A 27,838-nucleotide genomic window follows, 5' to 3' on the forward strand; every position below is an offset into this window, starting at 1 on the left:
ACATGAGCCTCACAAGCATATTCATGCAAGTAAGCCATCAACAGCTGTGCACAAATTTCAGTGAGAACCTTGGCTTATGACAATCAGCGTGAATGAGGGCAGTTAAAATCTCTCTTGATGTAAGCTTGCAAGAGTTTTCCTTGATGTAATGCACCCAGATTGGCGCTAGCTGTGAGTAAACCCATTACAATAAATTGATCCAGAATTGATGGTATGTGCATCACTGGTTTGTAGGCAGTAGTAAAAACCGTGGATGATATGCTGGGCCAGCAACCAGTCTGGCCAGTGTAATCCTCCATCACTTTGCTTGCTGCTGTAGGGTACCCACCATGGCCAAGCAGGTCAACCACGCACGCTACATGATCTTCCTTCCCCTTGAGTCCATAGGTGTCAAGTGCAAGCCCGGTTGTAATTGTGCTAAGCATTCCCAAAACTGCCATAGAAAGTCCATATATGGCACAAAGACAGAAACCTATGTAGATGGCAACTGCAATGGCAAAAATTGGAATTATGACAAACTTGTAGCCCAATGTGAGGCCACTGAGGACATTTGTTGCTGGCTGTTGCTGCACCTGAAGTTCTGAATTGTGAATAGCGTGACAAATTTCAAGCAACAACAACAAAGGGAACCTCACAAGCATCACAAGCAGCTGCACCTCAGACCAATTTTGTGAAATGGGATCTGTCACAGCCCTAGCATGGGCACCAACAGCTACAAGTCCAACTACCATTTGTATCATGCCTTGATCTTGCATGGACAAGGAACTATCTGTTACCCCATCCCAATCTTGGATTGTTGTTAAAGCCCAGCTCTGCAACTTATCCTTTCGTAGTTCTTCCACCCTCCATTCCAATGTCTGGATTGAGGTTGCATTGCCAATAATAAGTGGCTCTAGGATAGGTCCCCATGGATCAGCAACAACTCTCCACTTTGTAAAAAATTTAGTGCTGAGTATGTTCACACAAGCAGCATCAGATGTTGGTCTTGCAATAAAATGGGGAGCTTCATCCTATTTCGGAGTCCCATTTGAAGCCTCCAATATTTCCTTTACTTTGAAAACATCTTCCCACCTTCCCGCGACTACAAAAACACTCCATCCCGCGACTAAAAAAACACTCCACAGTAAAGGGGAATGAGAAGTATTAGTTCGTTCAAGCTCGATCAAATGGGTTGCTAAACGATCTACCACTTCCACATGTCCAAGGAACCTACAACAGTCAACCTCTTGGATGAGCCCAAGACTAGCATAACGATTAGCCATGCCCCAAAATGGTGCAAACTTGGGGCTGATATGATATTTAGGCAACATTTCCTGAAAATACTTTTGGCCTTTTGACATTAATCCTAGACGAACACAAGCACCTAACATACCCATAAAGGTAACTTCAGCGGTCATCCCTTTTTCTTTTGATGTTTTCTTGGCACCCGTTTTGGTGCTGGAACCTTGTCCCACCATTTCTGCAACTAAAGTGAGACCATCTGTAGGACATCCATGAATACAGTGTCCCAAAATCATTGCATTCCAAGAGAGATCATTTTTCTCGGGCAATGCATCGAACAACTGCAATGCCTCGTCCATTTTACCTTTCTTCCTTAAATATTGCAAGAAAATTATAGGACATTTTCTAATTCCACTGCCTAGTGAAGCAACTTGGTCCAAATAATATGTAAAAGGAAGCAAGACTATGCATTCCAGAACCCCCTTCTCAAATTCAGAACTCCCACCGACATGAAAATTGTCCACGAACAGGGACCGAGTAGTAGCACACATATACTCCAAAAAAATAGATACAATGAATTCAAATTGACAATGGACAAATGCATCGGTGTTGTTCTCATTATTTGAAAAATAAATCATCACCCATAGAAATTTTTTGTTTTCCATTCCCGAAATTCCCAAAAATTTCCCCTCTTGCATTTCAGACCTAAAATATGGGATTTTGTAAAATTGTCTCTCTTTCTCTGCTTCATGAAACAATTTCAATGCCATTGGAGAGGAATTATGTAAAACATAGAAGGATTTGAGACAAGAGAAGACAAAATTTGGAGAAATTCATCGCAGGAGTTTACCCCAATTGTTTTGGAAGTTCGTTTTTTGTTGTTCTGTCGAGACCAAAAGTGAGGCTGAGAGGGAGAGTGAGAGTCTAGAAGCCAAATCCCATCGGATTTGTTCCTGATAGCACCTCCTCTTTTTTCAGTGATGAATAGCAGCCCTTTGTGGCTTCGTTGCTTGTATATTTTTCGAGACAGTGGAGGGATGGCTGAACTGATTCACCGAGAAAGAATTAGATTGGAATTTTTCCATCTGCTGTTCTGGGAGACATTCTGCTGGTCGTGAGAAATAATGTTTTGAGGTCGAACCCAAATCAACCCTTACTGGCGAGGTTTTGGTAGCATCCCCCTTCGATTTCGGATTTCCAGGGTCCCTGTCATCTGATTTCGGAAGTTTTGAGGCTGATTTCGGATTTGATGTCGACTTCAATTTTTGATGTGCAGGGTCCCTATCATCTGATTTCCATGATCGAGAAACTAATTTTTTCTGGCCTGTCGCTGGACTTCCCTGCTTGGAAATATTGGAATTTCCTGGCCCTTGGCCTTTCTACCCATCTGAGACAACTTTTGTTGCCTCTCATTCAGTGCTTATTTCGTGGTCGGAGATGGTGAAATTTTCTGCGGCATCGAGATCCCTCTTAATTTCAGAAATTTCAATGGAAGTTCTAAGCATTCCCTCCTGCAAAGATTCTTTCCATTCTATAAGTGCTGCACATATTTTTTCCAATGAATCGAGCATGGCAATACATGTTTCTTCGAACGAAGAATGGCTCATTGTGTTCCCACTCTAATACCAGTTGTTATGGTCCCGGATCTGACACATGGATTCGTAGGGAGGAAGAAGAGGGAGACGAAAATCAAGCCAAAGGGAAGCTTGAAAACCTTAGGTTCGTTAAGGAGAACGCACACCCCTAAGCTTCTTGAGGAGAACTCAAAACCTTGTTTAACCTAAATCAATGCTTGTCTTTCTCATTACTCTTACCCCTTAAATAGGGTTCACCCTTACAAGGTTGAAGATAAAATATTACAAAAATACCCCTATAAATAAAATATTCCAAAAAAGCCCCTTGTGGCCTATTATTTATTTACCTAAAATAAAAAAAAGTAAATTAAAGAAAAACTTTTAATAATGTTACTGCATGCATAACAGAGACTTTCTCTCCGGTTGCAAAACTAAACTCGGTACGTATCATCCTCTCTATTGTTGCTAACTTTTCTTGGTCAGTATATTAGCTCGATGTAAAAAATGCATTTTTAAATGGTGATATACATGAAGAAATTGACATGGTCCAACCATATTGTATGTGGTTGAGGGAGAGTCCGTATGCTGTTAAAAAAAATCTTTATATGGGCTTAAACAATCCCCTCGGGCTTGGTTTGATAAATTTAGTCAAGCACTTCTACGATTTGGCTTTCATAGGTGCTCGGTTGATCACTCAGTATATGTTAAAGATACTATCAAAGGGAAGATATTATTGGTCGTGTATCTTGATGATATTATCTTGATTGGGAATGATGCTCATAGTATACAAGAAGTGAAGAATATGATATGTCAAGAGTTAAAGACTAAAGATTTGGGTAAGCTCTAATATATTTTGGGTATAGAAATGTTATGGTCCCGGATCTGACACAGGGATTCGTAGGGATGTAGAAAAGAAAGACGAAGGTCAAGCCAAAGGGAAGCTTGAAAACCCTAGAACTCGTCAAGGAGAGCTCCAAGCCTGTTTAACCTAAAAATCAATGTTTGTCTTTCTCATTACTCTTACCCCTTAAATGGGGTTGACCCTTACAAGGTTTAAGATAAAATATTACAAAAATACCCCTATAAATAAATATTCCAAAAATACCCTTGTGGCTTAAAACTGAAATAAAATAAATTAAATTACAGAAAAATAATTAAAATAATAATGTTATTGCGTTCATAATATTACACCCTCCATGGAAGAAAGAGCTTGTCCTCAAGCTGAAAGGTAGGTCTGCTTGCCCATGCCAACGTCTCCATCCATTCTCAAGTATCAACTGCGATATCTGTGTCAGCCGACTGGACTAAAAAATTGGAACAACCAACCAGAGAAGTAACATTTTTTTATGGTCAAATGTAGGGATGCGTGCCAAACGTCGATACATCTCCCCAAGCAGCATCTTTGCCTTCCCACAGTCCTGGATTGCATCGCCTACATGTTGAAAGATAGGCTCAAGCCTAATTTCAGTCAATCTGATCGATATTTAAAGATATATTCGCATTGGAAGAATCAAAGGTCATGCTGGTATGTTGTTCTATTGAAAAATCCAAATTTTTGCACAATGTTTTGAGTCACTTTTTGAGTTGATATATCAGGAAAATATCTCACTTCTCCCTAGTTTGAGGGCTTATTTATACATCTCTGTTATTTGGGATTATTGTTACATCTATGATATTTGGTTCAAGTTGGGATCATTGCCATTACCTCCTAGCTTGAGGGGGAGAAGTAGGAGAAGTACAAGAAAGAGATATTTTATTCCTGATGTTGTGGATAAGTTTATGTGACCAAAATATTCAAGAAAGGTGGAGCACAAAAGATGAAGCTTGTGCATCAATGAAGAAAATTTTATATCGGATTTTTTCATGGGTTCTTTTACAAAGTTTATTATTTGGTTCATGTTATATGTGTTGGAAGATGGTCATTTTATATTCAGCTACAGCTATTATGTCTCTTTTGGGACATTATTATTGAAGAAGAGGTTGCCTCATGTCATCATTTATTTTACCCAGTCAAAAATATGAAAATTATTTGTGGTTGGGAGTCCATGACGGAGGAACTTTATCCCCATCAAAAAGATCAAAATTATATGTGGGTGGAAGTCCATGACGGAGGAACTTCATCCCCGTAAAAAAGATGAAAATTATTTGTGGTTGGAAGTCCATGATGGAGGAACTTCATCACAGTCAAAAAGATGAAAATTATTTGTGGTTGGAATTCCATGATGGAGGAATTTATTATTACATCTATGTTATCCCCCGAGTCGTTGTCCTCTGGAGGGACACGGTGGTGGACACTTCAGAGCAATGCCGATAGACACACTACTGATAGCAGTGGAGTGTGCCCTACATCCACCATTAGGACTGGAGTATGAAGCAATGGCTTACCGGCTAGGAGTGATTTTTACTCTCACTTATATAATGCTGCAGGGCCTCAATGAAGGACACAATAGCGTGAGGGGGAGTATTGAAAGATGAAGGCATATTGCAAGATGTGCCATTTTATACAAAAATATTCTATACATCATTTGTAGCAACCTGGGAGTTCATGTTGTTCTCTCACCCCCAGCTTGAGGGGGAGTGTTGAAAGATAAGCTCAAGCCTACATGACCAAGGAAGACCCACATATCTAAGATTATTATAAGATGGGCCACACGACCAAGGAAGGCCCACAAGATGGGCCCAAGCCCATAAGAAGTAGGACCCACCATGATTACCATGAGTTGGCATCCTTATCACATCAGTTGGAAGATCAAGAAGGACTCACAAAAGTATCTTTATCTTAGGGTCACGACCAAGAAGAGTTTTAGTTTAAGTTATATTTATCTTTTATCAATATTGAGTTACCAAATTATGTTAGGACTTACCGTAAGTGTTAGAGTTTGGGTGTAATAGGGACAAGGGTGGTTTTATTGTAATTGGACTCTACTACCTTCCTCTATTATAAATAGAGGTTCATGTACTCTGATTACAACAAGTTATTGATGTCAATGAAGTATTTCACTTTTCCATAAATTCAACACTACACTTTTCCATCAAGGCAACAACAACATCATGACCAGCCCCCTGGGATTGAGAAGACTCAGCAGCACTAACCCCTTCCATTTGCTGCACCTTGAAACACTCAAAGGCCCCTGTAGAACGAGCCAGGCCACATGTTTCCTGTAATTCAGACGAGCAGGCAGGTAACTGAACAGCACTAGGAAGCCCACTGTCAGCAGAAAACCCAACTTTTAATGAATCCAACCAGTTGTTCCTTCTCCAAAATCCAAATAACACAAGTTGCTGCTCACTGCCCTAGAGTACAACAAACACCTCCCCATATGTTGAGATCTCTACTGCTGCTGTTTGAATCCATTTCGGATGAAATTGGTCATGAAGTTCCAAATTCAGAGGGAAGTGATGAAATGAGACCACCATGCTGATTGCAACAGCAGCAATAATTTTAAAATGCATCATTCTCTCACTAGACCCTAACCCATAAAGCACTGCATTAGCGGGAGGACCTTGGCCATAAAATAGTTGTTGTCCCAAACCTAGAGCACCTGGGAAATAAAATGGAACACGATCAACAACTGTAGGTGGCATTGCAACTGGCCTCATTTGGACGAATTGTCTCTGCTGCTGCTTGCACTTTAGAGGCCTCTCTTGGCCTTTCCCATGTGGTACTCTACTTTTCACCTTTTGTCCAGCAGATACCTTCTTTGGCCAGTTTTTGGCAGCAGTGTCCTCTTCATCGTCATCAACATCTGCATCATCTTCATCCTCATCCCCTTCTATATCATCAAATTCGTCACCCTGAACAGAGTCTCCCATAAACCATGAGACAACATGTGGGATAATTTTGGCTCTCACAGTGGATCCAATATCATAATCTTGTTCCATTTGAGTCTGAAGCGGTTCAACAGTTCCTTCACTCCCTGGAAGCCACTGAATCTTTGTCCCTGTTGCTTTCTCTAATATGGTTTTATCCTCATTGATCATGTGATAAGTTTTGACAAAGACAGTATTTGTAAAATATGGATTGGGATAAAAAAAAGAACTCCAGCTTGCAGCCCTTGGGATTATCAATCTTAGACCATTGGACATCTTTCCAATATTGAAGAGCCCCTTCATCACGCTCTTGCATCTCCTCTGCAAGCATTTCAATAGTTTTCACCGTCGTAAGCCAGAAATTAGGAACCTGTTATGGTCCTGGGTTAAGTACTTGGCGTGCCCAACTCTGATACCATGACAACGCCAAGTACTGGCTAGGTGCTTAACATTTGGTATCAAAGTGGGCTCCCACGTCGTGAGTTCGAGTCCCGAGACGCGCAAAGGCCAGATTAAAATACTGGTAGGTCCTAGTGATAAGCCCTTGGTCGAGCCAGTGTCATTGCGCGGGAGCAAAGGCTGGATTAAAATACCGGTAGGTCACATCTAGGTATTATCGTGGTCGGGCTAGTATCGTTGCGCCGCCGTGGTCATCAGCTCGCGACGGTGGGGTGTGATGTTATGGTACTGGGTTAAGTACCTACGTCTTCCGCTCCTAACAGGTTGGTCTTTTGGGTAGTATTGGCTTGGTGCTTAACATTTGGTATCAGAGCTAGCGCTACGTCACAAGTTCGAATATCGGAAGGAGCGCTTGCAGAGGGGACGACCGCGCGGAGGGGGCAACCTAGTGGGAGGGGTGACTAGAGTGTGTTCCTGCACCATTGGACCATCGCAACACGGAAGGGGCAACCTGAGTGTGTTCCAACACCAACGGGCCATCGCTAGAGTGGGCCGTCGCTCGAGTAGGCCATCGTAAGTGAGCTGTCGTGGAGCGAGAGCGTGGGTGTGATGTTATGATCCTGGGTTATGTACCTATGTCTACCGCTCCTAACAAGCCGGTCTTTTGGGTAGTATTGGCTAGGTGCTTAACATTTGGTATAAGAGCAGGCTCCTATGTCGCATGTTCGATTCCTGACAACGGTGTAGAGGCTAGATTAAAATTACTGGTAGGGTGGGCAGAAACCGGGTCGGACTAGTGTTGTTGCGTCGTGCGCAATAGCTGAATCGCCCCCTTCACAATCGCCCCCTTTGGGATTCGAACGCGCGACGAGGGATCTAGCTCTGATACCAAATGTTAAGCACCTAGCCAATACTACCCAAAAGACCGGTCTATTAGGAGCGGAAGACATAGGTACTTAACCCAGGACCATAACATCACACGCCACCTTTGCGAGCCGACAACCACGGCGGTTCACTCTAGCGACACTGGCCGAACCCGGGTTTAAGTTCTTAAGGCCTACCAGTAATTTTAATCTAGCCTCTAGGTCGCCCCCTTAGGGTTAAAACTTGCAACGTGGGAGCCTGCTCTAATACCAAATGTTAAGCACCTAGCTAATACTACCCAAAAGACTGGCATGTTAGGTGCGGAAAGCTACCGCCTACAAGAGTGGACGGAACCATTCTAACACCCACCCCGCCCATTCTTGACCACCTCTCATGGGATTCGAATGCGGGACGTGGCGTGCCCAACTCTGATACCATGACAACGCCTAGCCACTCTAGCGCAAGCGCTCCTTTTGGGATTCGAACTCGCGACGTAGTGCTAGCTCTGATACCAAATGTTAAACACCTAGCCAATACTACCCAAAAGACCGGCCTGTTAGGTAGCAGAAAGCCAAGTACTTAACCCAGGACCATAACAGAACCCCTTTCTCTTCAACTGCATTTTCTTCTCAAAAACCTCCTCAACGGGTTCTGTAGATTCTTTGATTTCAATTACTCCATGTACTATCTCAAATCTCTCGGTATATAGTGGGTCATAAAGTTTCTGGTACTTGGCAGCAAGAGTTGCTCTCTCCTCAAAAATTTTTGCCTCAAGCTCATCATGTTGTTTCTGAATGTTGTTAGGAACAAAACCTTTCAACGTTATTCTCTGAAGTATTTTTGCAATTGCATCAGATATGAGTGTGGACAGAGAATAGTTATTATCTTGAGCAAGGAATTCATAAATCACTCCATCCACCTCAATCATACGACAGCCTGGAGACTTCTTAATTCCTCTTTCCTTTATTTGTTTTCTCACCTTTGATGTTTCAATTCCAGACTATGAACAAAAAAAATACACTTTGCCAATCACAAATTGATCAACTGCAGCACGTGCTAATATAAGAGTTTCTGCAAGTGGTTCAAGTGCCACCCCTGAAGCATAAGTACTAGATTCAGCACCACTGGAATCATATTTCCCTTTTCCAGCACTTTGGGTTAGTGCCTTGATTGCATGCAAAGAGCCATCTGCATCCTCAAGAAGCACCTCAGTTGGGCTGGCTAGCAGCAGTGTATGCTGGACTGCCACAACAGCCTTGTTTGCTTGGCTGGCTAGCAGCAGTGTATGCTGGACTGCCACAAGACTCAATTGGGTTAAAAGAGCCGTTTCGGGGTTTAAAGAACTCAATAGAGTGGAACTTCCTCTCTGCCCATAAACATCGCCATATTGCTGGCCTAAATATGGACCTATCAGTAGTCTTGTTTCCAACTTGTGTTCACAGTGCTGGACAGCAGTAATCACTGTAGCATGTCCCTGATACTCATCAGCTATAGATGCACCCTATGATTCATTTCCATTTTCTTCTACATTTTCCAGGTGTTGCTCATCCGCATAACTTCTAACCGGTTTTATTTTTTTCTATTGAACCCATTGCTGCAATGCCACCACAGCAGCAATTTGAAAATTTGGAAGTGGCTCTCCTGCCCACCCCAAGAATGCAACAACAGCAGAATTTTGAAACTGTTGAAACCATTGCTGCATTGCCACCACAAAAGCAATCTCTTTCTTTATAAAAACAGGATTAGCACTAGATGTTACACTGAGCAACCCAAGTTTGATTATCTCCCTGGCAAGTACTGAAACTATTGTAGTCCCATCACCGGCAGAGTCATAGGTTTTACTTGCAACCTCCCTAATCAAAGCTGCAGCAGCATTCTGCATAGCATCTGGAAGCTCACTAGCTCGAGCTGCATCTTCTGCCTTCTCAAATTGAACAAATCCAAAACATTTGGATTTCTCATCTCCTTCTCTCATTACTAAAAACATGGAACCCCAAAATTGAAGCCCCACATTTTCAATTTGCCAAGGAACCCACGCACAGTGATTGTGCTCATCAACAGCAAAACATAGCCCCCCAAAACAATTTGCAACAGTCCCCATAAAATTATTTCTATGAACTCCGGCATCCCCAGAAAAATTTCATCTTGAAATTCATGCACCCAAGCCGGAATTTCGTCAAAAAGGTTATGTTTCTCTGCCCCCAGAATAGAAAACCCCTCTGTTTCTCAGCCCCCACGTAACACCCTCATCACAATTCTAGATTTGTTTTCAAAAACATTTATGGACTGGAGAAAGGTGAAGGCAAAGTTGGTAGAAAATCATCTTAGGAACTTATCCCAAAAATCGTTCCAGTCCATTTTCCACTGGAATGCTGAGAGCGAGAGTGAAATTGAGATACTGCCTTGTTCTCAGATTTCCTGCGTCTTCTATTCAGGAAGACATATGACGTCGAGTGGGAAAGGGTTTGATGTCGAACCCCATTCCAGATTTTTCGACGAAGGAATTTCCGAATCTAAATTTTGGATGTCGCCGCCGCTGGAGAAACCGAGGGCTCTCTAATTTCGGACATCCCCTGCCCGTCTGAGCCAGCGTCTCGAGCGACTGCGGCAGCGATTTTATTCCTATCATAATGTTCAATGGAAGCTACACACCATTCACTTATTCTTTCCAATTTGTTGTGGTGCTCGGAGATTTGAGGTCGTATGACCTTTTCTGCGGCAGCGAGTTGCTTCCTTACTTAAAAATTTCTAATGGAAGATGCACGCCATTCACGTATTCTTTCCAATTCGTCGTGCCGTTCACGTATTCTTTCCAATTAATTGTGTTGTTCACATAGGGCCATCCATTTTTCGTGGGATATAGAATAGTTCATTGTGTTCCCGCTTTGATACCAGTTGTTATGGTCCCAGATCTGACACAGGGATTCGTAGGGAAGTAGAAAAGAAATACGACGATCAAGCCAAAGGGAAGCTTGAAAACCCTAGAACTCGTCAAGGAGAGCTCCAAGCCCGTTAACCTAAAAATCAATGCTTGCATTTCTCATTATTCTTACCTCTTAAATAGATTTGACCCTTACAAGGTTTAAGATAAAAAATAATGTTATTACGAGCATAACAAGAATTCCTTCAGTCAAACCATGGAATAGTATTGTCTCAAAGAAAATATGTCTTGGACCTTATTGAAGAAACAAAAATGAAGGGCTATAGACCAGTTGATACTTTTATGGATGCAAATGAAAATTTGTGTGCCTCAACTGGAGAAGATGTTGACACTGGAAAATATCAAAGACTTGTGGGGAAATTGATCTCACAGTAACCAAGCCAGATGTATCATAAGGTGTGAGCGTGGTAAGTCAATTCATGGACAAACCACAAATTACTCATTGGCAAGCGTATGAGAGAATACTATGATACTTAAAAGGTGCTCCATGAAGAGGATTTTTATATAAACAACATGGTCACTTCAATATAGAAGGCTTCTCAGATGCAGATTAGGTTGGATCATCCGATGATAGAAAATCTATGTCTGGGTATTGTACCCTTATTGGGGGGAACTTGGTCACATGGAAAAGTAAAAAGCAAAACGTGGTTGCAAGATCTAGTGCTGAAGCAGAATACAGAGCTATGGCCGACACTGTAAGTGAACTTTTATGGATAAAGACTCTTCTTACCAAATTGGGATTTTATAAAGAAGGTTTCATGGGCCTACATTATGGTAATCAAGTAGCTATTCACATTACATCAAATCTAGTCTTCCATGAAAGAACTAAACATATTGAAGTGGATTGTTATTTTATACAGGAAAAGTTTCAAGCAAGAATAATTTCTCATAAGTATGTTTCATCTCAAGAGCAATTAGCTTATATCCTCACGAAACAGGTTACATCCAAAATTCTATCTTATATAGGTGACAAGCTGGTTGTTTATGATGTATTTTCTCCTCCAGCTTGAGGGGGAGTGTTGGAAGATGGGCTCAACCCCACAAGCTCAAGGCTAGAAACCCACATGTCATAGGAGTGGCAAAGTGGTTATTTATGGTATGTTTCATAAGGATGACATGAAGATGTAAATACATTGTCTTAGTATGTCTTTTAATCTATTGAGTTGTAACCCTAAGGGTTTTTTAACACTATAAATAAGAGTATTGCCTAAGTGGTAAGGCATTCAAGCCTTACCCTCTCTTTGAGAAAACGTCCAGCCACCCTCTCTTCTCCCTTGACGCATTCTCTCCTTCCCTTAATCCAAACTCTTCTCTCTAACGTCCTTCTCCTTTCTCCCTCTTCTCTCTATTCTCTTCTTCTTCTTCCACGTTAACCTAGAGTCATTCTCATGGGGTTCTAACTTCTACAACTGGGTTGTTGTCTCTTTGTGTGTTCTTATTTAATTGAATTGTCACATCAGCCTCTTTCGAGTTAACTCATTATTTTTGAGCCATTTTGATGAGACTAGTGAACTAGTGATATGTTCAGAAAAATCTTAATTTAATTTTGTTTTAAGGCAACTCAGACCAAGTAAATCTGGCCTGAACTAGCAAACCAACACATGTTCTACTAATAATTACTGCTTATTAGAATTGTTTTCAGATCGAGTCAACTCGGATTCACTCATACCAGTGAGTCAACTTGGACTCGAGTTAGCTTGACTCGGTCAACTTGCTATTTGCCTCTGTTATACCTGTTTGGGTCCCAAGTACTCCACTTATTTCTCCCGTGACTTAGCTATATTAGTCTGACACCAACTCGATGTAACTCATTATTTTAACTTGGGCTTACTAACTCTTGACTCGGATCCTTGACTTCGGCTTGATTATTACCTTTTATTATCGTCAGCTTATAACTTGATGCACTGTTCCCTTATTCAAGGATGGACTTACAATAGATTATTTCATGTTCTTTATTACCCTTAAGGACTTTCATTATCTGGTACGTGTTATTTGGACATTGTCCCATGTCCGCAAGTGCTATTATGTCTCTTTGATTGAGACATTATTACTGAAGAAGAACTTCTCAATTGCTTGATTTGTTTTCATTATTTGTTGACTATTGTCGGCATTGGTTCATCTGATGAAGAATTTGAAGTACTTAAGAAAATAAAGCACATGGTGACCTTGACTTCTTCACCTCATCTTCCTCATTACCCATTACCCTCTTATTTTTTGGTAGCCTTTCTCTTATCGTCTTTTATTTGACTATCACTTACCCCTTTGACCAACCCTTTTGGAGCATTGCTTTCGTTGGTCCTTTTATTTATATGAGTTTTATTTTAAGTCCTTTGAAACTTTTTATTGGTACCCTTGGGGTTTTATCACCATCTTATGAATGACATGCATTACCCACTTTAGTGATTATTATCACTATATTTGTTTGAAATCATTTGAGGTTGGTTTTGACTTATCACCCATTTCTACCCTTCGAGAGTCTTTGCCCGGTGTCGTACTTATCCCTTAGACACTGTGATGGAGGAGTTTATTACTATGTCTATGATATTTGTTTCAAGCTGGGATCACTGCCATTACCTCTCAGTTTTAGGGGGAGTGTTGGAAGATATCATGTAATTAGAGTGTCATTGATGTAATTAGTTTAAGTTTCTTGTCTTTTCTTCACTCTTAATAGGTTGAAGGTTATAATTATAATATTATACTTATATCACTTATAAATAAAGCTTAAGGGGGATGATTTGGACAAATCCATAACCCCATTATTCTTCCTCTTTTTCTCCCGAACATGTGTTATTCTTCTTTTTCCATGATGCAATCCATGGAGTCCTAAAAATCAATAGTTATCTTCCATGTTGAGACTCTATTGAACTCATTTGGATCTAAGGCAAATAATGAGAGGTTCATTGCATTATAATTTGTTTTGAGTTGTTCTTTATCTTCCCTAGTGAGTTCATTGATTTTTTTTTTTGTTATTAAGCGACTTTCTTCTTATTTTTGTGGCTCAAGTAGAACATTTTTTGTCACATGCCAAAGATCCCAATCATGTGCCAAATAATGTGTTAGTAATTAAATGCCCTAATTCCGAACTAGTAAGAGCAATAATAATAATAATGACAGAAGAAGAAAAAAAAAACAAGCACGAAAAAAACACAACAAGATTTATACAGGTTCATCTCAAGGTGAGACTACGTCCTATCTTCCGCCACTGCAATAATCCACTATGTAGATGAAATAGCTTACAAGAAACATTGAACACACTTACATGCGGTTTTTCTCTAATCTCTCTCGGCCGCAACTTAAGATCCTTCTCTGGATGATAAAACCCTAACAACGATGCCTCCAAATATAAAGAAAAAATTAGCGCAATCAGATTACAAGTGTAAAATCTCCAAACTACCCTAAATAAAATAACAATCAATATATCGTGGACCTTTCGGGGGGCTCCACACCCCTTCCAACCCCCATGACAACCTTATCGTGAAGCTCGATCTATATATCAACTCAGAGTAGAGCATTGATTAGGCTCCACAACTTAACATAATGGGGGATGGTTGGTGTTAGGAATTTATACGCCCCAATTTCAAACTAACGAGAGCAATAATAATAAACGCAAAAGAAAGAAAAAATAAGCACGAAAAAACAACAAGATTTATATAGGTTTGCCTCAAGGTGAAACTACGTCCAGTCTTCCGTTGCTTGAGTAATCCACGATGAAGATGAAATAGTTTACAAGAGAAATCGCACACACTTATAAGTGTTTTCTTAACCTCTCTCTCAAGCCTCAATTGGTGGTGTTCCTTGGATGATTAATCAAAACCCTAATGACGACACCCCCAAATATAAAGGAAAAATTACGGCAACTGGATTACAACTGTGAAATCCTCAAAATACCCTTAATGACACAATAGTTAATATATTGTGGACCCACCTGGGGGCTCCACTACAAAGTGTGAAGTGTTAATTAGGCTCCACAACTTAACAGTTGGTCGTTTGTCATTTGGGAAGGAGCAGTTTGTCTTGAGATGCCATGAAATCAAGTAGGATTTTGATTTTGAAAGTCTAAAGGTCTACTCTAACACCAATTGTTGATCCATGTGGCTTAGCAAGAAGGGGCTGAATTGAGTTATTTCAAATTAAAACTTAGTTTACCAAATTAAAAATTAAAGCAATTGTAATTTAAAAATATCCACACACCACAAATTTAACACAAGGATAATTTTTTATCGTTGTTACCCTATTGGTATTCTTTGCTGAAGCACCTTTGTTTGTGAGATTCCATTAATTAGCTTTATTAGATAAATTTACACAAAGGAGATGTTACGGTCCCGGATTTGACACAAGGATTCTTTGGGTGGATCTGCAATCTGCAATGGATTACCGTACGGATAGTAAGGATTGAAGGAAGACATGGGGAATGAAAATGAAAGATCAAGCCAAATGGAAGCTTGAAAACCCTAGAGCTCGTTGAGGAAAACTCTAAGCCTCTTTATGCTAAATTTAACCTAATTCTTAATACTTCAATGCTTCTGTTTCTCATTACTCTTATCCCTTAAATAGGGTTCACCCGGTTAGGGTTTACAATAAAATATTCCAAAAATACCCCTATAAATAAAATATTCCAAAAATACCTCTATGACCTAAAACTGAAATAAAATAAAGTAAATTAAATACAACAACTAAAATAATAATGTTATTGCATGCATAACATTACACCCCCCCTGGAAGAACGAGCTTGTCCTCAAGCTCGGAAGTAGGGTTTCTATGTCGCGTCTCCACCTGTGCCCAATTAGCATCCACAATTGCTATGTTCATCCTCAGGACGCCCAAAAACTGGTCCATTTCCTCTACGATTTTTGTTTTGGTCAATTGTAGGAAGGCGTGCCGACCGTCGCTACATCTCGCCCAACAGCAAAGCTGTCCTCCCTCAGTCCTAGACCGGGGTACAACAACCCCTCACGGCGGCCCCCCATTGGCGAAGTGGCACTGCCTACCCATTGCCAGCATGGCAGCAATAACATCATGACCTGCCCCTTGGGAAGGAGTAGGCTCAGCCCCACATACCCTCCTCCAGTGGCTGCACCTGGATACACTCAGAGGCCTGAAACCATCACGGACAACTGGATCAGCACGGTGACGTGGTATGGTTGGGAGAACTGAATCGGCAAGTAACTTTACCGCACTAGGAAGCCGATGGCATGGGTTTCCCTCATCCCCAACATCAGCAGAAACCCCTGCATTGCATGAATCCAACCAGGTTGTCCTTCTCAAAATTCCAGACAGCCCAAGTTGCTGTTCACTGTCCTGAATTACAGCGAACAGCTCATCATACGTACAGTCCATGGTATTTGAGATCTCTACCGCTGCTGTTGGAAGCCATTTCTGATGAAATTGGTCATGAAGTTCCAGAGTCATAGCGGAGTGATGAAAGGAGACCACCATGCTGCCTGCAACAGCAGCAGCAATTTGAAATTGCATCATTCTCTCACAAGACCCTAACCCATTAAGCACTGTATTAGTGGGAGGACCTTGGCCATAAAATAGTTGTTGTCCCAAACCTGGAGCACGAGCAGCAACTGCATCTTCTTCATTCTCATCCCTGTCTATATCCTCAAACTCGTCACCCTTTTGGCTTGCTTGTTCTTCTACAACTGGAATATTTGTGGCGTTTTCTAAAAGTGTTTCGTACTGCTTTCTGCTACAGGCTATGAGGTCACTCACTTCATTTTCTGAAGGCATCCTTATCTGAATCACCTTTCCATCAGTTCCCAGTGCATCAAGCTTGGCACCTCCACCTAGCAATAAATGTACATGTAAGTGCCTCTCGGGCTTTGTCCATGATCCTTCAACTTTGGAAACCTTTACTGTGACAACTAAGGATTGTAGGTCAGCAACATAATATGTGAAGAGATATTCTCCTTTACTAAATCCATATCCATCCCCATCATCTTCAAAGAGACCATCTGCTCCCCCAGTTTCATCTTGCAACTGTAGAGCGGGTAAGTCAGGATGTGGGTCATCAAAATCAAAACTCATCCAAATGCCCCTAGGAAACTGCTGGAGGAGTTGATGCGATCCTTTCTCAGGTGTAGTGCTGGAACATGTTAAAAGTGGACTAAGTAGAAAGGAATTTTCAATTTTCCTCAAATTTGGATCTGTTGGATCTGCAAAGAATGTAGGAGCTGGAACGGGATTACCCTTGATATGCGCCATAAAAAAAGAGAGTATATAAGTGTGGCAGGAAGCGGTAGCGTCTCAGTAATGCCAGACGACATACTTCTGCACACTCTTCTCCAAAAGACCAGGGCTCATGGTCAGCAGTGCCACTTTCAGAATGCCCACGACAGAAAGGAAACAAAGCACCTAAGCCCATCCATCTTCCAAATAATTTAGGTGTTGCATTCGCAGCAAAACCACCAATATCGGGTCCTGATAATGGTTGACCACTGAGACCCAGCAAAAGTACCGTGGATAAACTCATATGTAAGTGGTCCCAGTGTGACAGATTGTCTCCAGTCCATGTTGTAGCATACCTTTGACTACCTACAAATCCAGCTCTAGTGAGGACGCTTTTCACTTGTAACAATCTTCATTCCTTCATATGTTGACCTTGCCATCAACAAACCATAAACATTATGATAATGTGAGTGATCCTGAAAACCACCAAGATCAGCATCTCCTCTGTGAACGTTACTCTCAGGCATTGTTTTAGTGACAGTGTTAAAAATAGCATGCTCATTCATATCATTCCATATACCATCAAACCATTTGCAATGAAGTCTTTAACCAACTTTGCCCACCATGAACGAACTTTTTCTTGTGTAAAATCAAGGAAAACACATGGTCTAGGCCATACTTCCCCAATATATGGTCTGCAGTCAGCTTGTTGAACCCACACATCATTCTCTGTACCACTATCATATACAAAATAACCTTCCTCATGTTTTATTCCTGGGTCCAACTGTAAACCGTTTTTATGAGAAACGGTTTTCTCATTACGTGGTCTCAAACTTCTGGCAGTTGCAACTCCCTCGGTAACACGAAACCATGAACCTTGATGGGAGGTTGTTTTTCCGTTAAGAATGGTTTTCGGTCCCCTGTCTCGTCACTCTCATTCCCCTTCAGTTTAGTGCCATCGCCTTTGAGTGCCAAGAGATCGGAAGCACCGAGAAAACAGAAGCGAAGGAATTTGAAGCGTATGGAGGGAGGTATGATTTATCTTCCGCATAATTCATAATGAATTTCATGTTGTATTAGAAATTCATGTTTAAGACTTACAGTTGGTATCAGAGCAGACCTCTGATCCAGCGTTTTGATTCCGAGCCTATCTGTTCTGTTTTTGGCTCTGTTTTTGTTTTAAAAAAAAAAAAAACAAATTTTGTGCGCTTCCCGTTTGTGGGAGGCGGGGCTCTTGCATCGGTGAAAAGCGTCGGAGAACGACGCAGCACCGAAGCCGGCGACCATTCCTCACGGTTTTCCGGCGTCAACATTGTATAAATACCGGTGCCGACAGTCTCTGTTCGCTCTCTGTGCGGGACTGTCGGCGGTTCTCTGGTGACGCCTGAGAGCGTCAGAGACGCAGCGCCGATGCCGAAAACAATTCCGAACTATTTTTCGGCGTCGACGAGTTGAAAGAACACCGGCGGAATGCCGGTGCTCCTTCCTTCTGCATGCGGCTGGAGGTTGAAGACGACCTCCAGCGCGCAGAAACATTTAAATTAAAATCATATGGTTTTTATGTAAATACCATCGAGTTGGCTCGGGACGAGTCTTCTGCGACTCGCCGTTCCAACTCGGCAACCGCGACTCAGATCGGGTTGACTCGAAAAAAAAGAAAAACGAGTCGACTCGGTCGGGTTGAGTTGGCTCGCCATTCCTGGACCGAGCCGACTCGGTGCATAAATTAGTTTTGCGCCGGCGGGATTCGAACCCGTGCGCTGAGACAATTACTTGCGCCAGTGACCATTAGGCCACTGGCCGTCTGCTATTCAGTATATAGGAAATTATAAATTTATTTCCTCTTACAGTTATGCATTTTTTTGGCTTATATGTAAATGCATGAAATTAAAGATATGCATAATATTATAGTTTTTAATTATGCATATCTTATGAGCATATTTGGTGCATAATGATAACATGTTAGTGTAAGTTACAATTATGCAATTCATGCTATTCTCATATAATTATGAGATTTAATGTCTAGTGATCCATATAATTTTTATTAATTAGAGAGTAGCCACAACATCTTTAACTTAATAAAAATTATATATTATGATTAGGATCACATAAAGAATATTAGACATTAATTGTAACTAATTTTACTTGATATAACAAATTTTATCCCACAGGAATTTTTATTATATCTGAGTTTATTAGTTAGGATAAAGTATCAAGTTATTCATAATTTACCCACAGGGATTATGAATTCATAAATAATTTGATAGTTTTATCATAAAGAAAAATTAGAAATTAATTGTAATTAATTATACTTAATATAATAAATTTTATCCCACAGGAATTTTTTATTATATTTGAGTATATTAATTAGGATAAAATATCAAATTATTCATAATTTACCCACAGGAATTATGAATTCATAAATAATTTGATAGTTTTATCATCAAGTTTACTCATAAAGAATCTTGAATCTACTTGAATTAAAAACATTTAGCCCACAGGCAATGTTTTTTATGTCAGTTGATTTGAGTTTTAAGCATGATTTACATTGGTAAAGCATGATATTTTATTCAGGCCTCAATTTTAACATCAGCATGTAATTTGTACTTTTATGCAGTTGTACAACCTGCACATTTCTCTGATTTTCGTTGTAATATCCCTGATCTTAAGGGAGATAACTATAAGGTCTGGAAAGAGAGAATACTTCTTCATTTAGGGTGGATGGACATAGATTATGCTATTAGGAAAGACGAACTACCTGTAATTACTGATACCAGCACTGCAGCTGCAATTACACTTTATGAACGATGAGAGCGATCTAATCGCCTCAGTGTAATGTTCATTAAGACTAAAATTGCTGCTGGTATTCGTGGTTCTGTTGAGCAGTATGAAAATGTCAAAGACTTGCTGAAAGCCATTGATGCTCAATTTGTCACTTCAGATAAGGCATTAGCAAGCACCCTAATCATGAAGTTCTCATCCCTAAAGCACACCAGTATGAGAGGTGTGCGTGAACACATCATGCAAATGAGGGATATTGCGGCTCAATTAAAAACTCTTGAGGTTGATATGTCAGAATCTTTCGTGTTGCATTATATTCTGAATTCCCTTCCGCACCAATATGGACCCTTCAAAATCTCGTACAACACACATAAAGATAAATGGTCAGTTAATGAACTTTTGACCATGTGTGTTCAAGAGGAAGGGAGACTGGTAATGGAACAAGGAGAAAGTATCATGCTGGCAACACATGGAAAGGACAAAGATATTCCAACCTCATTTGTTTGTTATGAATCTAATATGGTTAATGGCAATAATTACACTTGGTGGATTGATTCTGGATCAACAATCCACATCTTGAATTCCTTGCAGGGTTTGCAAAACCTAAGGAAACCAGTGGGAAGTGAGCATCAAATATTCTCAGGAGATCAGATGAGCTCACATGTGGAAACTATAGGAACTTGCTATTTAACTTTAAGTAGTGGCTTTGTTTTAAAATTAGAAACGACCTTTTATGTTCCAAGTTTCTCCAGAAACTTGATTTTAGTTTCACGGCTTGTACCTTATGGATATTCTTTTAACTTTTCAGACTCATCTTTCAGTTTATATTATAAGTCTGATTGTGTTGGGAATGGTACATTGTCTGATGGTCTTTATAGCATTAATTTACAAAACAATGCCACTTACGGTTCAATGCATGTTCACACTGGTAATAAAAGAAGTGTTATTAATGAGGATTCCTCTACATTATGGCACCGGAGATTAGGTCATATCTCCATAGATAGAATTAAAAGATTAGTGAATGAAGGGGTACTTAATACTCTGGATTTTACTGATTTTGAGACTTGTGTAGACTGCATTAAGGGAAAGCAGACTAACAAGTCAAAGAAAGGTGCTAATAGGAGTTCAACCATATTAGATATCATACATACTGATATACGTAGTCCAGACATGGACTCACATGGTCAGAAATACTTCATCTCTTTTATAGATGATTCCTCATGATACATGCTTTATAACAAGTATGAAGCCTTAGATGCCTTTAAGATCTTTAAGGCTGAAGTAGAGACACAATGCGGTAAGCAAATTAAGATCGTGAGATCAGATAGAGGTGGAGAATACTATGGTAGATACACTGAGAATGGACAAGCACCTGGGCCATTTGCAAAGTTTCTTCAGGAACATGGGATTGTTGCCCAATATACCATGCCTGGTTCTCCGGACCAAAATGGTGTAGCAGAAAGAAGAAACCGAACATTATTAGGCATGGTGCGGAGTATGCTTAGCAACTCCAATCTTCCTAGATCCTTGTGGCCTGAAGCACTTAAGACGGCAGTGTATATATTAAACCGAGTTCCAACCAAGGCTGTTCCAAAAACACCATTTGAATTATGGAAAGGTTGGAAACCGAGTTTGCGACATATGCGCGTTTGGGATGCCCGTCTAAAGTGAGAATTTATAATCCACAAGAGAAGAAGTTGGACCCAAGGACCATTAGTGGGTATTTCATTGGATATGCTGAAAGGTCTAAAGGTTACAGATTTTATTGTCCATCTCACAACTCTAGGATTGTGGAATCAAGAAATGCAAAATTTCTTGAAAATGACTTGATCAGTGGGAGGAATCCAACTCGGAACATAATTTTTGAGAAGGATTATTCAGAATCTCAACCTTTCACCTCAAGTGATAGATTGGTTATTGTTCACAGCACCCCTCAAGTACAAACTGGTGTTGAACAACCAATCATTGAAGTTCCACAAATTGCTGACAACATTCCAGTAGATCAAGTTCTTCAAGAGTTGCCAAACACTTTTGACCAACTAGTTGAACCACTTACTTCTCAGGAAAATGATGGTTCTACATTAAGAAGATCTACTAGACTCAGAAGATCAGCAATTCCTGATGATTATATAGTGTATCTGCAAGAATCTGACATTGGAACCGCAAATGATCCCATGTATTTTTCAGAAGCCATGAGTTGCAAAGAATCAGAATTATGGTACAATGCCATGAAGGAAGAGATGAATTCTATGAAGAGTAATGACGTTTGGGATCTTGTTGAGTTGCCTAGTGGATTTAAAGCCATTGGATGTAAATGGGTCTTTAAAACAAAGAAAGACTCATTAGGCAACATTGAGCGATACAAGGCAAGACTCGTTGCTAAGGGATTCACTTAGAAAGAAGGAATCGATTACAAGGAAACTTTTTCTCCTGTATCTAAGAAAGATTCCTTGCGCATAATTTTGGCATTAGTAGCCCATTTTGACTTAGAGTTGCAACAAATGGATGTGAAAACGGCATTTCTCAATGGAGATCTAGAGGAGGAGGTTTACATGAAACAACCTGAAGGATTCCCCTCTAGTGATGGTGACCAATTGGTTTGCAAGTTAAAAAAGTCAATATATGGATTAAAACAAGCATCCCGCCAATGGTATTTGAAATTCCATAATGTAATTTCTTCATTCGAGTTTGTCGAAAACATTATGGATCAATGTATATACCAGAAGGTCAGTGGGAGTAAAATTTGTTTTCTTGTTTTATATGTGGATGACATTTTGCTAGCAACCAATGATAAGGGTTTTCTACATGAGGTGAAACAATTTCTCTCTAACAATTTTGATATGAAGGATATGGGTGAAGCATCTTATGTCATTGGCATTAAAATTCATAGAGACAGATTTCGAGGTATCTTAGGTCTGTCTCAGGAAACCTGTATTAATACAGTGTTAGAGAGATTTCAGATGAAAAGTTGTTCACCAAGTGTAGCTCCCATTGTGAAGGGTGATAGGTTCAATTTGAACCAATGCCCGAAGAACGACCTTGAAAGGGAACAAATGAAGGACATTCCATATGCTTCTGCTGTCGGAAGCCTAATGTATGTTCAAGTCTGTACAAGACCTGATATTGCATTTGCTGTTGGGATGTTGGGGCGATATCAGAGTAATCCCGGGTTAGACCACTGGAGAGCTGCAAAGAAAGTCATGAGGTACCTTCAAGGAACCAAAGACTACATGCTGATGTATAGGCGGATGGACAATTTAGAAGTCATTGGTTACTCAGATTCTGATTTTGCTGGCTGTGTTGATTCCCGTAAATCAACATCAGGATACATTTTCTTGTTGGCCAATGGAGCAATATCATGGAGGAGTGCCAAACAGACTTTGACCGCCACGTCGACTATGGAAGCCGAGTTAGTTTCCTGTTTTGAGGCGACTTCACATGGTGTATGGCTTAAGAGTTTCATTTCTGGGCTTAGAATTATGGATTCTATCTCTAGGCCATTAAGAATATATTGCGATAATTCAGCTGCTGTTTTTATGGCCAAGAATAAAAAAAGTGGAAGTCGAAGTAAACACATCGACATTAAGTATTTGGCCATAAGAGAACGTGTTAAAGAAAAGCAAGTGGTCATTGAGCACGTCAGCACTGACTTTATGATCGCAGATCCTTTGACTAAGGGCATGCCACCGTTTAAATTCAAGGATCATATTGTGAATATGGGACTTGGTTCCATTATGTAAATTTTTTCATTGTATGAACAATGTTATTTCAGTGAAATTCTTAAATTAATGTGATGTTTTTTCTCATATTTATGTGCACTTTAATTGTGAGAAAATTCATCTGTGTTGGACCAAGAGTAAACATAGGGTTTATTCATAAAGTATAAGTAATACATACATAGTAATACATGGAAGATAATACTCGTCATTAGAGGACCTATCGCCATGATTCATGTATTTATTACTTAAATTCAGATTATCGATGGGTTTAAGATTATATTAGAAGTTTGGACCAAGTGGGAGAATGTAAACCGTTTTTATGAGAAACGATTTTCTCATTACGTGGTCTCAAACTTCTGGCAGTTGCAACTTCTGGCAGTTGCAACTCCCTCGGTAACACGAAACCATGAACCTTGATGGGAGGTTGTTTTTTTGTTAAGAATGGTTTTCGGTCCCCTGTCTCGTCACTCTCATTCCCCTTCAGTTCAGTGCCATCGCCGTTGAGTGCCAAGAGATCGGAAGCACCGAGAAAACAGAAGCGAAGGAATTTGAAGCGTATGGAAGGAGGTATGATTTATCTTCCGCATAATTCATAATGAATTTCATGTTGTATTAGAAATTCATGTTTAAGACTTACACCAACATCCAGATTGCTTTGAAGCCATCACTGCTAAGGTCATTCACTAAAGTCTTTGGATCCAAATCACTGCTTAGCAACTTCAGGTACCCACCACCACAATCCAGCTTCTGCTCATGCTTAACAAAAAATTGAACATCATTGTGCTCCTCCATAGAAAAACAAAGTCCCCCCAAAAAAAATTTCTGAGCCACGCTGAGGTTCACGGCAACAGAAAAAATAAAACAGCCACCATTCAATTTTTATTCTCCTTCCGGTAATCCCCCAAAAAAATGTCTCTTGCATTGTAGAGACTTCATCACACAGCAACACGAATTTGGTCATCTGACCGCAAGATTGAATGGAAAAATGAGTTTGTCGAAACTTACCCCACCCAATTTGGAAATTGGGTTCCCTCTATTTTGCTGAGAGGGGGTTTGCGAGTGGGAGGTGGTGGCCGGAAGTCACATCCCACCGGACATGTTTCCAACGGCGCCGACGGAGCCTCCTCCGTGTCCAGTGGCGAATGGCAGCCCTTTGGGGTTTCGCTGCTTGTGTCCCGGTCGGAATAGTCGCCGGAAGATATTCCTTCTCCAGTTCGGGATGGTGTTCCGCTTGCCGTGAGTCGTGTTGATGTGATTTCGGATTTGAGGTCTCCCCCAATTTGACCAACGCCGACGATGTGGTAGCAGAAAACCCCTCCGATTTTCCCAAATCGTTGTCGTCGTTCGGCTTTGGATTTCCATGCGCGAAAATCTTGATTTTTGGTGACGCAAAGCCTCTTTGCCCATCAGGATCCGAGATTGCCCCCAAAACTTCCGCAGAGGCTTCCGCTGGTAGACGGGACGAAGTGGTTAATTTGGTAGCCGTTTTCCCGTCTGAGACTGCTTCTCAATCGACTACCTCTTGTTGCATCATTGGAAAAAAATACTTCATCCAGTTTGCACGCCATTTCTGTATTCTTTCCGCTGCAATGCCTAATGCAGCCATTTCTCTTATTTGTCTGCGCATCGCCATCCATGGGTTTGCTTGGCTCACCGTGTTCCCACTCTGATACCAGTTGTTACGGTCCCGGATCTGATACAAGGATTCTTTGGGTGGATCTGCAATCTGCCAAGGATTACCGTACGGATAGTAAGGATTGAAGGAAGACATGGGGAACGAAAACGAAAGATCAAGCCAAAGGGAAGCTTGAAAACCCTAGAGCTCGTTGAGGAAAACTCTAAGCCTCTTTATGCTAAATTTAACCTAATTCTTAATACTTCAATGCTTCTGTTTCTCATTACTCTTATCCCTTCAATAGGGTTCACCTGGTTATGGTTTACAATAAAATATTCCAAAAATACCCCTATGACCTAAAACTGAAATCAAATAAAGTAAATTAAATAAAACAACTAAAATAATAATGTTATTGCATGCATAACAGGAGATCTCAACTCTCTTCTAAGACACATATATGCTCAAATATACAATTTAAATTTTTTTCCCTAAGATTAATTGGCTAGATTCTAACTCTAGCAAACTCTTCTATTTGGAATTAAAGGTCTTACATCACCTATGAAATAAAGAGTAAAAAAAAAAAGAAGAAACGCATACACCCTTGAATTTGATGTAGAGACAACCTTCTCTTTCGAGATATCCATGTAAGTTGTGGAGACTATTTAACACCTTACGCCAGGTCCATGATATATTGACTGTTATTTTATTAAGGGTAATTTTGGAATTTCACACTAGTATTACGGTTACCCAATTTTTCTCTTTATATTTGAGGCCACCATTGTTAGAGTTATCATTGAGGAGGATCATTCATTGCGGCTGAGAAAGGTTAGAAAAAAACACGAGTGTGTGCAATTTCTCTTGTAAACAATTTCATCTTCAGAGTGGATTACTACAGCGGCAGAAGATAGAACGTAGTGTGACCTTGAGGTAAACCTGTATAAATTTTGTGTTCTTTGTGCTTACTTTTTTTCTTCTTCTACGAGTATTATTACTCTTGATAGTATTGAATTAGGGCGTCTAATTCCTATCAAGTGGTACTAAAGCTTGGTTCGTGATTGAGAGCAATGACAGGCGGAGAAGGAATGACACTTGGAATCAACAAGTTTGATGGTATGGATTTTGCATTCTAAAGGATGCAGATCAAAGATTATTTATATAGTAAAACGTTGCACTCACCACTTTTGGATATGAAACCAGAAGGTATGAAAGATGATGAGTGGAATCTCCTTGATAGATAGGTGTTGGCAGTGGTCTGATTGACACTATCGAAGAACATCGCACGTAATGTGGCACCTGAGAAAATCACAATGGAATTGATGAGGATCTTGTCTAATATGTATGAGAAGCCTCCCACAAATAAAAAGGTACATCTCATGAAAAACTGTTCAATTTAAAGATGACAAAAAATCATCAATGACAGCGCATTTGAATGAGTTTAGCACGATTGTCAATCAATTGACCTCCATTCAAATTAAATTTGATGATGAGGTTCGTGCTTTAATTCTTTTGGTATCTCTTCCAAATTGTTGGGAACCTATGAGACTATAGTCAGCAATTCTGTAGACAACAGGAAGTTGATCTTTAATAATGTTCGGGATACTATTCTTATTGAGGAAGTTCATAGAAAGGACTCTAGAGAATTGTCGACATCTAATTCTACCCTAAATGTTGATACTAGGGGTAGGAACTTCGAGAGGGATTCCAATAAGGGCAACAGTAGATGAAAGTTAATGAATGGAAGAAGCAAGTCCAAATTTGAAAGGAATGTGAAATGTTGGAATTGTGCCAAGTCTAGTCACATAAATAAGAATTGCAGAGTAATGAAGAAGGATGAAAAGAAAAATGAGAGCGTAAATGCTGTGACTGAAGAAGTATAAGGTACTTTACTCTAGTCGATTGATAGCCTTATTGATTCTTGGGTATTAGATTCACGAACTTCTTTTCACACCACTGCACACCGCCAGATCATGGAGAATTATGTTGCTAGAGATCATGGGAAGGTGTATCTTGCTGACGGAGAACCTTTGAATATTGTTGGTATTAGTGATGTTAGTTTGAAGATATCAAACAGATCATTGTGGAAAATTCACAAGGTGTGACATGTGCCAAAACTTTTGCGTAATCTGATGTCAGTAGGGAAACTTGATGATGAAGGTCATAATGTGACTTTTAATGGTGTTGTCTGGAAAGTCACTAAAGGAACCATGGTCGTTGCACAAGGAGTTAAAATTGGAACTCTTTACATGACTTCCAATTTCTGAGACACGATTGTAGTTGTTGATGTTGTTACTACTTCTGATTTATAGCATTATAGGCTCGGTCACATGAGTGAGAAGGGAATGAAAGTGCTTAAATTCAAAGGGAAGCTACTAGGGTTGGAATTTGTAAATAATAGTTTGAGTGAAGGCAATATTTTCGGCAAGCAAAAAAGGTTTGCTTTTTTAAGGCTGGAAAGGAGCGAAAGATAGCAAAGTTGGAAATTGTTCATACACATGTGTGGGGACTTTCAAATGTTACCTCCTTTGATTGTTCTAATTACTATGTGACATTTTTTATGATGTAAGACAAAAAGTATGGGTTTATTTCTTGAAAAACAAATATGATGTCTTTGATGCTTTCAAGAGATGGAGAGCAATGGTTGAGAATGAAAAAAAATTGAAGGTGAAGTGCCTATAGTTAGATAAAGAGGGAGAATACATAGATGATGATTTCAAGCAGTATTTTGCTGATAATGGAATCAAGA

General features: G+C 40.2%; 1 pseudogene; it reads right to left on the bottom strand.

Moving 5' to 3' along the window:
- Nucleotides 1–15,759: 15,759 nt before the first annotated feature.
- On the bottom strand, nt 15,760–24,272 carry LOC137963237 (uncharacterized; annotated as a pseudogene).
- Between the last annotated feature and the right edge of the window lie 3,566 nt (nt 24,273–27,838).

Source organism: Aristolochia californica, unplaced genomic scaffold (assembly GCF_029961685.1).
Source record: "Aristolochia californica isolate CCGP_79_NKW_82.1479 unplaced genomic scaffold, dmAriCali1.0.hap1 SCAF_4, whole genome shotgun sequence".
NCBI classification, from domain to species: domain Eukaryota; kingdom Viridiplantae; phylum Streptophyta; class Magnoliopsida; order Piperales; family Aristolochiaceae; genus Aristolochia; species Aristolochia californica.